The following is a 14,965-nucleotide window of genomic DNA, read 5'->3' as shown; positions in this document are numbered from 1 at the left end:
ATATGCCATTTAGCAGACACTTTTATTCAAAGCAACTTACAGTCATGTGTGCATACATTCTACGTATGGGTGGTCCAGGGAATCGAACCCACTACCCTGGCATTACAAGCGCCATGCTCTACCAACTGAGCTACAGAAGGACCATGGTGGAGCTGGTGGACAAAACCAAAAGTAAAAGACACAAAAAGGTTACTGAAGAACAGGAAACATAGAAATAGTGCACATAGAACAGATCTACCGCGTCTTGGACTTGCTTTCAATGAGAATGAATGATCACCACAAAAGTTAAACATTTCAGCTTTATGTCACACCCTGACCATAGTTTGCTTTGTATGTTTCTATGTTTTGGTTGGTCAGGGTGTGAGCTGGGTGGGCATTCTATGTTACATGTCTAGTTTGTCTAGTTCTATGTTTGGCCTGATATGGTTCTCAATCAGAGGCAGGTGTTCGTCATTGTCTCTGATTGGGAACCATATTTAGGTAGCCTGTTTGGTGTTGGGTTTTGTGGGTGACTGTCCTTACTTAGTGTCTTGATGTCCTTGGTCTGTGTGTATGGGCACCAGTATTAGGCTGTTTCGGTTTTCGTTACATTTATTGTTTCGTAGTGTTTGTATTTAGATTTGTGTTGCTTCAGTTGAATAAACATGGATCGCAATCTACAAGCCGCATTTTGGTCCGACTCTCCTTCACATACAGAAAACCGTTACACTTTAAATCAATGCTAAAAAAGTGGGATGATATACACACTCAACCTGGTCTCAGAGCATTTCATATTATTCTGCATGTAAATCTGAGATACTCCATTTAGTATGATATGTTATGTTTCGCATGGTGTGTATTAATTTGTGGATGTCCATCAAATCAAATAAAAGTTTATTTGTCACGTGGGCCGAATACAACAGGTGTAGGGAAGACCTTACAGTGAAATGCTTCCTTACAGGCTCTAACCAATAGTGCAAAAAAGGTGTTAAGTGAACAATATGTAAGTAAAGAAATAAAACAACAGTAAAAAGACAGGCTATATACAGTAGCGAGGCTATAAAAGTTGGCTACATACAGACACCGGTTAGTCTGTCTGGTTGAGGTAGTATGTGCGTGTAGATATGGTTCAAGTGACTATGCAAATATGATGAACAGAGTAGCAGTAGCGTAAAAGAGGGGTTGGCGTGTGGTGGGTGGCGGGTGGCGGGACACAATGCAGATAGCCTGGTTAGTCGATGTGCGGTTAGCACTTGTTGGTCGGCCCAATTGAAGTAGTATGTAAATGAATGTATAGTTAAAGTGAATATGCATATATGATAAATAGAGAGTAGAGGCAGCATAAAAAGAGGGGTTGGGGGGGTCACACAATATCAAATCAAATGTATTTATATAGCCCTTCGTACATCAGCTGATATCTCAAAGTGCTGTACAGAAACCCAGCCTAAAACCCCAAACAGCAAACAATGCAGGTGTAAAAGCACGGTGGCTAGGAAAAACTCCCTAGAAAGGCCAAAACCTAGGAAGAAACCTAGAGAGGAACCGGGCTATGTGGGGTGGCCAGTCCTCTTCTGGCTGTGCCGGGTAGAGATTATAACAGAACATGACCAAGATGTTCAAATGTTCATAAATGACCAGCATGGTCAAATAATAATAAGGCAGAACAGTTGAAACTGGAGCAGCAGCACAGTCAGGTGGACTGGGGACAGCAAGGAGCCATCATGTCAGGTAGTCCTGGGGCACGGTCCTAGGCCTCAGGTCCTCCGAAAGAGAGAAAGAAAGAGAGAATTAGAGAGAGCATATGTGGGGTGGCCAGTCCTCTTCTGGCTGTGCCGGGTGGAGATTATAACAGAACGTGGCCAAGATGTTCAAATGTTCATAAATGACCAGCATGGTTGAATAATAGTAAGGCAGAACAGTTGAAACTGGAGCAGGAGCATGGCCAGGTGGACTGGGGACAGCAAGGAGTCCTCATGTCAGGTAGTCCTGGGACATGGTCCTAGGGCCCAGGCCAGTTGAAACTGGAGCAGCAGCATGGCCAGGTGGACTGGGGACAGCAAGGAGTCATCATGTCAGGTAGTCCTGGGGCATGGTCCTAGGGCTCAGGTCCTCCGAGAGAGAGAAAGAAAGAGAGAAGGAGAGAATTAGAGAACGCACACTTAGATTTACACAGGACACCGAATAGGACAGGAGAAGTACTCCAGATAAACAAACTGACCCTAGCCCCCCGACACATAAACTACTGAAGCATAAATACTGGAGGCTGAGACAGGAGGGGTCAGGAGACACTGTGGCCCCATCCGAGGACACCCCCGGACAGGATACCCCCGGACAGAGAGAGAACAGTCTATGATTGGGGTGGCTGGGGTCTTTGACAATTTCTAGGGCCTTCCTCTGACACCGCCTGGTGTAGATGTCATGGATGGCAGGCAGCTTTGCCCCAGTGATGCACTGGGCCATACTCACTACCCTCTGCAGTGGCTTGCGGTCAAAGGTTGAGCAATTGCCGTACAAGGCAGTCTCGATGTTGCAGCTGTAGAACCTTTTGAGGATCTCAGGACCCATGCCAAATCTTTTTCGTTTCCTGAGGGGGAATAAGCTTTGTCCTGCCCTCTTCACGGCAGTCTTGGTGTGTTTGGACCATTCTAGTTTGTTGTTGATGTGGACATCAAGGAACTTGAAGCTCTCAACCTGCTCCACTACAGCCCCGTCGATGAGAATGGGGGCGTGCTCGGTCCTTCTTTTAATGTAGTCCACAATCATCTCCTTATTCTTGGATATGTTAAGGGATAGGTTGTTATTCTTGCATCACCCGGCCAGGACTCTGACCTCCTCCCTATAGGCTGTCTCATCATTGTCATTGATCAGGCCTACCACTGTTGTGTCATCTGCGAACTTAATGATTGTGTTGGAGTCGTGCCTGGCCATGCAGTCGAGGGTGAACCGGGAGTACAGGAGGGGACTGAGCACGTACCCCTGGGGAGATCCAGTGTTGAGGATCAGCGTGGCAGATGTGTTGCTACCTACCCTCACCCCCTGGGGGTTGGCCCGTCACGAAGTCCAGGATCCAGTTGCAGAGGGAGGTGTTTAGTCCCAGGATTCTTAGCTTAATGATGAGCTTTGATGGTACAATGGTGTTGAACGCTGAGCTGTAGTCAATGAATAGCATTCTCACGTAAGTGTTCCTTTTGTCCAGGTGGGAAAGGGCAGTGTGGAGTGCAATAGAGATTGCATCGTCTGTGGATCTGTTTGGGCGGCATGCAAATTGGAGTGGGTCTAGGGTTTCTGGGATAATGGTGATGATGTGAGCCATTACCAACCTTTCAAAGCACTTCATGGCTACGGATGTGAGTGCTATGGGTCTATCGTCATTTAGGCAGGTTGCCTTTGTGTTCTTGGACACAGGGACTATGGTGGTTTGCTTGAAGCATGTTGGTATTACAGACTCAGTAAGGGACATTTTGAAAATGTCAGTGAAGATACCTGCCAGTTGGTCAGCACATGCCCGGAGCACACGTCATGGTAATCCATCTGGCCCCGCAGCCTTGTGTATGTTGACCTGTTTAAAGGTCTTACTCACGTAGGCTACGGAGAGCGTGATCACAAAGTCATCCGGAATAACTGATGCTCTCATGCATGCCTCAGTGTTGCTTGCCTCGAAGCGAGCATGGAAGTGATTTAGCTCGTCTGGTAGGCTCGTGTCACTGGTCAGCTCGCGGCTGTGCTTCCCTTTGTAGTCTGTAATAGTTTGCAATCCCTGCCACATAAGACAAACATCGGAGCCGGTTTAGTATAATTAAATCTTAGCCCTGTATTGACGCTTTGTGTTTGATGGTTCGTCGCAGGGTAAAGCAGGATTTCTTGTAACCTTCCGGGATAGAGTCCCGACACCTTGAAAGCGGCAGCTCTACCCTGTAGCTCAGTGAGAATGTGGCCTGTAATCCATGGCTTCTGGTTGGGGTATGTACGTTCAGTCACTGTGGAGACGACGTCCTCGATGCACTTATTGATAAAGCCATTGACTGATGTGGTGTACAATGCCATCGGAAGAATCCTGGAACATGTTCCAGTTTGTGATAGCAACACAGCCCTCTAGTTTAGCATCTGCTTCATCTGACAACTTTTTTATAGACCAAGTCACGGGTGCTTCCTGCTTTAATTTTCGCTTGTCATCAGGAGGATAGAGTTATGGTACGGTTTACCAAATGGAGGGCGAGAGAGAGCTTTGTACCCGTCTCTGTGTGAGGAGGACAGGTGATCTAGAATAATTTTTCCTCTGGTTGCACATTTAACATGTTAATGGAAATTTGGTAGAACTGATTTAAGTTTCCCTGCATTAAAGTCTCCGGCCACAAGGAGCGCCGCCTCTTGGTGAGTGGCTTCCTGTCTGCTTATTTCCTTATACAGTTGACTGAGCGCGGTCTTAGTGCCAGCATCTGTCTGTGGCGGTAAATAAACAGCCACAAAAAGTATAGCTGAAAACTCTCTAGGCAAGTAGTGTGGCCTACAATTTATCATAATATACTCTATTTCAGGCAAGCAAAATCTAGGGACTTCCTTAGATTTTGTGCACCAGCTGTTGTTTACAAATATGCACAGTCCACCCCCCATCTATCTCTCCTCAGGTTTTTGCCTGCCATATGAGTTCTGTTCTATTCACAAACATCATTCAAGCAGTTTTCGAAACTTCAGAGTGTTTTCTATCTAATACTAATAATAATATGCATATATTAGCAACTGAGACTGAGGAGCAGGCCGTTTACTTTGGGCACCTTATTCATCCAAGCTACTCAATACTGAGTCCCCAGCCATAAGAATTTAAGGTATTGAAGTGGCCATCACAAAGCCCTGACCTCAATCCTATAGAGAATTTATGGGCAGAATAACAACAGCATGTACGAGCAAGGAGGCCTACAAACCTGACTCAGTTACACCAGCTTTGTCAGGAGGAATGGGCCAAAATTCACCCAACTTATTGTGGGAAATTTGTGGAATGCTACCTGAAACGTTTGACCCAAGTTAAACAATTTAATGGCAATGCTACCAAGTACTAATTGAGTGCATGTAAACTTCTAACCCACTGGTAAAGTGATGAAGGAAATCAAAGCTGATCAATTTTTCTCTACTATTATTATATTTTTCTCTACTATTTTTCTCTACTATTAATAGTAGTACTATTATTTCATAATCTTAAAATAAAGTGGTGATCCTAACTGACCTAAGACAGGGCATTTGTACTAGGATTAAATGTCAGGAATTGTGAAAAACTGAGTTTAAATGTATTTGGCTATGGTGTATGTAAACTTCCGACTTCAAGTGTATCTTGAAATTTGTTTTGCATAATATTCAAAATGCAGAAATTATTCATGTATGATGCATCGTACAGTATAGTATGTATGATGCATCATTGTCACCGATCCCTCTAGAACTTTCATCACGCACACCTGTCCCCTATTCCCACTGATTAGTATTTGTATATATGGGCCCTTTGGTTTCCATGGTCTTGTTCGATTATTGTTACATTGTCTGTTGGTGCGTATGAGTACCTGTGCTGTGTGTTTTGGGCTTTCGTGCCCTTGTGTAATGCGCAGATGATTACGGGTCTCGTCCAGTGGGTTAATCATTGTGCACGTGTGTATTTATTCAATGTACTCCTCGCTCTTTTGTTTGGGTTTCTACCCTGTGTTTTTGTCACACGTTTGTTTCGTCTTCGTCCCCATGCCTATACACGGCACGCCATAATTTGGGGCTTAATAAAAAAAGATACTACGCATTCCTGCACCTGTCTCCCGAATGATTTATTCCAGCTTGACAATCATACGGGAAGGATTTCTGTATTTTGAAAATGATGCAAAATGCATCATACAGGGATGACTTTTGTATTTTGAAAGTTACATATCTTGAAAACTTGATTGCTGACAAGCAAAACGTGTTTGGACTATGTCAACAATGGAATAATGAAGCAAATACCAAAACATATTTTCCCTTAAGGCAAAAAACGAAAGGAGGGTGACACAGGAATTTGGGTGCATGTTCACCATCACAATTGCAGCATTTAGGCTCAGCTGGCATACAATTTCCATCCCGTCAACATACACCTGACACATTCATCACACCGCATGGGTTGAGGCATGAAGGCTCTCACAGGGTATCGCATAAAACACAAATACACGTGTGAAGGGAAAGACTCTTCATCAAAAAACAATAGAATGGATGGAATGGGCTTCCTCACTCCAACCACCATGAGGGTCAGTCGGTGTGCACCAACCACTTGATCCAATTCTTCACATATATCCTTTGCTTTGACTTCTAGCACCACGCCTGAGATAAAAACCCTTGATAGGTGCCCTGCTTCCAATCCACACATGACACATTTTATATTTTTGTTCAGTATAAATAGCAACAAGAAGGCCCAAGATATGAACATTTTCAATATCCAATTATTCAATTCACATTCGAGAATTGAGTTCAAATTTGTGGAATTTGTGCTGAGGGACAATGTGCAAAGTGATATGATGTGGATTTTTGTTCAAAGTTAAATCAAAGTACAAAGTAGTTTACAATGACTGTCTCAGCATATCAAAAGGGTATTTTCAGGTTCTGATGTACAATATCTCTACATTATGTCTATTACTGAACATTAGTTGGCTGTCATGTAATTAGCTTTAGTAAACACAGGTATCTATATATGACACATAGGGGTATTTTGCCATAGATCCAGCACAACTACAGTAGTATCTCTTTACGCTGCAGGGCAAAGTACCAGATCTACTCAAATTATTCTATGACATGCTGATGATGCCATTGTTGCGGCACAGCCAGATAAAAACGTCCTTATGGAGGACAACATCCTTAATGTTTGGTGACAGCTAGGTGGAATCAAAGATCAATCATCGATCACCATTGACCAGTGTTATATCCATGTTATGCTCAATTAGAAGGTGGTACAAGTAAATTGCTGACCAATCCAAAATTCTGCCCACCTTGGCCCAGAGCAACAGCTTTGCAAGAGGCAATTGCTAGTAGGACCTATAACTTGTTCAGTTTAAATTCTAACTCAGTTGTGTTTAAATTATTCACCGCAGATCTTTTTCTATGTGAAAAAGTATGATATTGCATGGCAATGGCACACAGAACTTCAGTAAAAAAAAAACGAAATAGACATTTCCTGGGGGTGAGTAGAGAAACGGGGGGTTAGGGATGGGGGAGGGGCCGCCCAGCAGTTTAACACATCTCCAATTAGCTGTGAAAGTCCTTTCATCTTAATATGGCAGTAGACGAGTAGCAGTGCTGTGTCCCTTACCCCTCATTATTATGCAGCCTAATTTTCCGTGGTAGCTCGTTGCAGTATCTCCCCAGATATAACGCTGCTTGGTGCTTAATTACTGCCGCAGCCAGAGCTCGGAGAAGATAAGTCTGAAGGACGGGATGAGAGGCAGAGGGTTGGGAACTATAGGAGGAGGAGATCTAGAGAAACAACTGGCCACCCGCCCAACCCTTCCGTACAGACCCATGCGTTGACAATGCTGCTAGGATTTTCGTTTGGCTCTTATGGCGCTTGTTTTGATTGATTGATTGAATAGCTTTTTTTTCTCCCATGGATGAATAACACCACAGAGTGATTTCATTAGATCTTTCCAGTTCTCATGATATGAGGATATGAGGATATGGTAAACAAAGACTATGAATTGTGTAAATATTGGTATGGTGGGTTCAGCCTTATTCTTATTCTCTCAAAGGTAAACCTTGGTAGAGGTTCAAAGGAAAGTGGTTGAATGCTTTTGTTTGTAGTGTTTGTCTGTTTTCTCCATAAAATAAGACTTTTCTTCTTCAATAACTACACATTCTTTCACTCAGGCTGGATTGGGAAATATCAAGATTAAATACAATCACTGACTCAAAGATTTAACTTGGCTGTCTGCGGGAATAGAGGTGAGCATATTCTCAATATTCTACAGAATCTGATTGAGACAGAATAGCACATTGTATAGCGAGAGTCAGTAAAAGGCTTACAGCTTTTCCATTACCCCCCACCCCAGCTCCATCCCCACCCCTCTCTGGTACCTTGATGTCAATCTTTACTGCCATCGGCGACCCAGGCTTTCTGCCTTGTAATTCTGACATACAAGAGGAATGCTGAAAGGCAACACGTAACATTTTCATTATTTAGATCAAAGAGAGAAAAGACAAAGAAGAGAAGCATGAATGAGTCATTGTACAAAAACACCACCAAACCTCATGAAATTTACAACAAAAAATTATATCTGTCTGGAATGCTCGATGTCTCACCTAACACATGAAGATGTGGAGCAGGTCAGTATGATCTGCCAAAAAATCCAGCTACTTTGATATACTTTCTGTCTCTGCATGTGTAGCAGTTGTGGTTTGGTGAATACACTGTAAAGGGGTTGCCGGGAATTTTCCAGTAATTTACAGGCAGCTAATTGACAAGTAGGTCACTGTATTTTATAGTGCAGTATACTGTACATACTGTAATCTAAATACAGTATCAAAGCAATCACTGTGTAATGACACAATGTATATATACACTACAGTTCAAAGGTTTTGGGGTCACTTAGAAATGTTCTTGCTTTTGAAAGAAAAGCAACTTTTTTGTCCATTAAACTAACATCAAATTGATCAGAAATACAGTGTAGACATTGTTAATGATGTAAATGACCATTGTAGCTGGAAACAGCTGATTCTTTTATGGAATATCTACATAGTCATACAGAGGCCCATTATCAGCAACCATCACTCCTGTGTTCCAATGGCACATTGTGTTAGCTAATCCAAGTTTTTCCTTTTAAAGGGCTAATTTATCATTAGAAAACCCTTTTGCAATTACGTTAGCATTTACAGCTGAAAACTGTTGTTTTAATTAAAGAAGCAATAAAACTGGCCTTCTTTAGACTAGTTGAGTATGTGGAGCATCAGCATTTGTGGCTTCGATGACAGGCTCAAAATGGCTAGAAACAAAGACTTTCTTCTGAAACTCATCGGTCTATTCTTGTTCTGAGAAATGAAGGCTATTCCATGCAAGAAACTGCATAGAAACTGAAGATCTTGTACAACGCTGTGTACTACTCCCTTCACAGAACATCGCAAACTGACTCCAACCAGAATAGAAAGAGGAGTGGGAGGCCCCGGTGCACAACTGAGAAAGAGGACAAGTACATTAGAGTGACCAATCTGAGAAACAGACACCTCACAAGTCCTCAACTGGCAGCTTCATTATATAGTACCCATCAAAACACCAGTCTCAATGCCAACAACAAAGAGGTGACACCCCAGGATGCAGACCTTCTAGACTAAATGTCACTCCACTCTATCCCCTATAGATTTTGATTTTGATGGGTCAATATATCCACATAGAAGTTAAATTGGTACAGCACTGCACACTAATAAGTGCAACAAATGTAGCCTCCAACAAGGTACGCCTCAAAATATGTTAATGAGCCAATACAACAATACCATTCACCCACTAGTGGTCAAAGGGTTTTTGGCACTACAAAAATACGGTACGGTGTTGTATTCTGCGGGGTGGAATTAGCATCCATTTCAATACAGCAAAACTGATTTCTCTCTTTAGAGCACTCAAACTCAACTCTGGACCTCGAAGCTAGTTCCACTTGCATTGTCCCCTTCAAATCAGGGACTGACTTAGTGGGTGCAATTAAATATCAGGTAGAACATAAAACCAGCAGGCTTGGGAACCTCAAGGGTAAGAGCTGAATACCCCAGCTTTAAACCTCTTTGGGCTAGGGGGCAGTATTTTGACATCTGGATGAAAAGCATGCCCAAAGTAAACTGCCTGTTACTCAGGCCCAGAAGCTAGGATATGTATATAATTGGTGGATTTGGTGATAAAACACTAAAGTTTCAACAGTCTTTAAAAAGAGTTTCAGGTTTGTTTTTGGAAAAATGAGCTAGAATTTTGAGTTTTTCTAAATGGCTCCCATTTCGGCTGTAGTGTTTTCATGCGAGTGGATGAGAGCGCGTTCTTTGTTGTTTATGTCCGGTAAAGACAATAACGATTCTCTGTCTTAATAAATTGTATAGTTTATTTACGTATTAGGGTACCTGAGGTTTGATTCTAAACGTTGATTGACTTGTTTGTAGAAGTTTATTGGTAATGTTTGGGATTCATTTTGTATGCATTTTGAAGGAGGGAAACCGGTGGATTATTGAATGAAGTCCGCCAGCTAAACTGAGTTTTTGGGGATGTAAAGAACTACTTTATTGAACAAAAGGATCATTTGTGATGTATCTGGGACCTTTTGGAGTGCCGAAAGAAGAAGATCTTCAAAGTTAAGGCATTTATTATATCGCTATTTCTTACTTTCGTGGCTCACCTGCCTGGATGAAAAATGTTTTTCATGCTTTTGTATGCGGTGCACTGTCCTCAGATAATCGCATGGTGTGCCTTTCTTAAATCTGACACAGCGACTGGGTTAACAAGAAGTTAAGCTTTATTTTGATGTATGACACTTCTATTTCTGTCATTTGAATTCCGCGCTCTTCAATTTCACCGGATGTTGTCGAGGTGGGTCGCTAGCAGGAACACCTGCGCCAGAAAGGTTTTAAAGGATGTGATTTGATTGAACACTTACAAATATAGTAAGTGAACTGCTTCTGTATTTTACATAGCATATTTAACGTAATGTAGAAAATACTTCAAATATTACAGTAATGTCCAAAATACCTAAAACATTTTCTGGACATTTAATATTTTCCCACAATACAATGTAATTTACGGACATCTACTGTATTCAGTTTATACAGTATGATGCTGTTGATTATACAGTAATTTACTCAGAAAATAAAATAATGTTTTACAGGGTACTGTACGCTCACATGATGAATAATGAAGACCTCTGCTAGATCCCATAGCTACTGTACAATCCAGGCTTTAGTCCAGTAGGCTAACACAATCTTGACAACAGAGTTAATTTGTGAACTACAAACAAGACCATGTTCCCTGACCAGCAACCTACATGTACATTCCCCCTAACCCTTCCTCAGTAGAGCTTTGAAAGACAGATTGGTACTGTACTGCATGTTAGAAAGAAAAGATCTTTGGGATGTAGTGGTGTGATTCATACAAAAGGTTATCTTATCTACAGTAGTGAAGATTACTAGTTCCCAATGACCATGAGAGACAATTCCATTTAGCCCATTTTGAGCTCCTAAGGCAAGGCCCAGTTCTGTTCTCTACCTCATCTGTGTTGAACATCTCCAGGGCCAGATGTCCGCCTGCCTCCCCATGTTACCCGTTGGAACTCATTAACTGACGTAACTGGCTTCCAGTTGAAGCTCGCATCCGCTACAAGACCATGGTGCTTGCCTACGGAGCTGTGAGGGGAACGGCACCTCAGTACCTCCAGGCTCTGATCAGGCCCTACACCCAAACAAGGGCACTGCGTTCATCCACCTCTGGCCTGCTCGCCTCCCTACCACTGAGGAAGTACAGCTCCCGCTCAGCCCAGTCAAAACTGTTCGCTGCCCTGGCCCCCCAATGGTGGAACAAACTCCCTCACGACGCCAGGACAGCGGAGTCAATCACCACCTTCCGGAGACACCTGAAACCCCACCTCTTTAAGGAATACCTAGGATAGGTTAAGTAATCCCTCTCACCCCACCCCCCCTAAGTTTTAGATGCACTATTGTTAAGTGACTGTCCCACTGGATGTCATAAGGTGAATGCACCAATTTGTAAGTCGCTCTGGATAAGAGCGTCTGCTAAATGACTTAAATGTAATGTAATGTAATGGGGAACACTCAGAGTTAATTACATGAATGGGCTAGTACATACAGGAACCCCGCAAGGCTCAGTTTTATCTCCGGAGTCATTTCACATAAATCTTAACTGGAAGTCCTAAGCGATGTCCTCTCACAATGGTAGCCGGCTTATTCGTTCACTGGTAATTTCCCTACCTTTAGGTTATTGAACTAGGTTATTGACCAATTTTTCATGGCCAAATATATGATTACAGTAGCCTATGCTGCAATTCCTTTTGATCCAGAGTTAGAGCATATCCTGCAACAATTTAAGACAGTGGAATTTGTATCCAGGATCCTTTAAAGTTCCCTTAAGGTACCAAGATACTCTTGTCCCCTCCTTAGCTGAGTCATTCAAAGTGCCTGTGGCTAATCCATTGTCATTCTAACAATTTCCTCTTCATGGCTGTGGGATATGGAGGAGGACGTGGATAAAGCTAATATGCAGCGAGAAATTGATTGCTTTCCTGAGATTCCTAATGCCTGCTGCCCACAGTACAAACAATGGAGAGGCCTGGAGATGGATGGGAGGATTCATAGCAACACATTGAATGGTCTCCATTTACTTTATCCATTAATCATAATTTATTCTGTCTGATCAATCACAGAAAAGGAAAACTAAAGTAAAATGACTGTCATCCACATTACTTGGGTAGAGCGAGCGCTGGGGAAGGGTAATACAATTAAATCTCGGGAATGGTGGTTTGTTATGCTTACCACTGCATTTGCCTGCATTGGACATCCGTGGGGACTTTATAGAGAGTGACACAATGTTGTGCAAAGTGACCCATAGCTGTACAATTATGAATATATGTTCTTTTGTGTTGCAGAAGAGAGTCCTCTCATTCCACTTCCACTATGTGAACTAAGGTAATGCAATTCCAAATAAAAATAATGAAATAACAATGATAAAATTGCTGACAAAACCCTTTGATGCATAATAATAATATATGTTGAGAATAATTAAAAATAGAAGCCCAGGAGAGAACATTGTAGAACAACTATTTCTCAAAAAAAAAAAGCCTTACGTCAGTACTTTCTAGGAGGACTTGGAGAGAGGGGAGGTGCTAGTGTCACATTAACTACATACCATATTGGAGCAATAATTAACTAATATCAACCCGGCATACAAGATGTATGTAAACATACTGTACAGTAAGTACAGTGAGCTACTGTATACTTAAACGTTTTCTAGTTGAATGCGCACACCTGCAATGTTGCAAGCACGGGTTGAAGTGAACCAACAGCTTGAGTAAGGTGGAATGGGTAGTGGAATGGGTACTGTCAGTTCATCGCTCTATCATACAGCCTCATAGATACTAATGGTGAAGTCTCTATTGAGCTAATGAGAGAGGGTGGTGACCCTGTGCTGCCCAGTCACCTCATCAACAGCTGCGTACCCCGTGTTCGGCGAAATACATTTTAACAACCACACTCCCACAATTCATATGCAGTCAAGGTGAAGGACTCCGGGAGCCAAGGACAGAGAGAGCAGGGAAGAAGGGAGATAGAGTGAGAGAGTGGGAGAAAGACAATTACACATATGTGGGCTATGATACACAAGAGTAGAAGTGATACGTCTAAATATGTTACCATAATTGTAGTAGACATAGAACAACCCACACACACTAGCATCTCAGACAGAGTGTCTGCTGGTGTTGACGACTGAGCTATGATGTATGGCTGAAATGGCGCACCTCCTTTCTAATGAATCTCTCTCCATATTTTATGTGATTCTGTCTTGAGGCGTCATCCTCCGGTGTCTTGACTGGGGGAGTCGTTGGGAAGCTTTTCCTCGTCCAAGTTTCACCGCTGTTGTCAGACGCCAGTGTTACTCATGCATACAGACTGGTTGGTTATTTGACTTTGACTTCTACCACCTAAACCCATTAATATTTATATATATTTTTTTTAAATCATATGGACCCAGATATGTCTCCCTGTGGCAGAACATGTACTGTATGTGGTTGGGAGAAATGAATTCTCAGATGTGGGCCTACTCCAGCCCACCGACCACCCCCATAGACATTAGTAGATTCAAGTCTGAGAGCATTCCTGTTCACACCCACAAGCTTGATGCATAGTGCATACACTCACACAAACACACACCTTTTACCAAGTTATTGTTGTTTACGGACCCATATGACATGGCTGACACCGTTCAATTAAACCTTAGGGTCGCGTTCCCCTTCTCGGGTGTTGCATGGATCATCCAATGGTCGCGTGCCACGTCATCGACTGTGCAGTCTGGCACCAGATTGCTATAACATGTGATGTGTTTAGCTGATACGTAAAATATCTATCCAGGCATTGTAAGATCTGGCATGCATCAGCATCTGGCAATGCCTGGGCAGAGGAACACGCCCTAGGTCTTTGGAATATGTCAATTACGAGAGCAGACCATACAGGTTGCTGCAGTACAACAAAGGTTATACAAAATCTGTTTTAGTTCATTAAGCAACAATGTATTTGTGTCGCAGAACTGGTAGGGAACGTGGTGAAACAGAGGAGCCACTGTCAGTCCTTTTTGAGTTTTGAGACAGTCTCTACCCGACAAAGTCATTTTTAGCATATATCAGTTATCCTGTTCGAGCTTTTGTGCCGAATCCACTGCAGTGTTTCAGGTGCAACGTTTATGTTCTTGTCGCAGGAGTGTGTAGGAAGGAGATTCCAAGATGTGGGAAGTGTGCAGGGGGACATGAGACAGAGGATTGTGTAGTTTCGGTGGATAAAGTTGTGTGTGTTAACTGTAGGGGTGCCCATGTTGCTGGGGATCGGAAATGTGTCTGGTGAGAGAGAGGCAGGTTGAAGTGGCCAGAGTCAGAGTAGTGCAAAAGGTGTCGTATGCTGAGGCAGTGAAGAAAGTAGAGAAGGATGGGTCAAGGGTGAGGGATCCTGAGAGGATTCCAGTAAGCAGTAGATTTGTACCAGCACAGAGGGATAGGCCAACGAGTGATTTATAAGGTTGGCTTCTTAGCTTGCATAGCAATGAGTATCAATTGTACAGCACAAATCGAACATAAATCACAGATAATAGATGTTGTGGTGGCAGCTGCAGAGATGTTTTGGATACACAAGATTTTACTTCAGAAGAGTTACAGGGTGTGTTGAGGGGTGGTGTCCCATCCTCCCAGGCCATTGGCATTGTGTAGGAGCAGGAGCAGATAGGATTAAAGTAGTGGAATTGGGTAGTGGGTTTTTAATG

This window comes from Oncorhynchus gorbuscha, linkage group LG07 (assembly GCF_021184085.1).
Source record: "Oncorhynchus gorbuscha isolate QuinsamMale2020 ecotype Even-year linkage group LG07, OgorEven_v1.0, whole genome shotgun sequence".
Lineage (NCBI taxonomy): Eukaryota > Metazoa > Chordata > Actinopteri > Salmoniformes > Salmonidae > Oncorhynchus > Oncorhynchus gorbuscha.
This window is presented reverse-complemented; position numbering follows the sequence as displayed.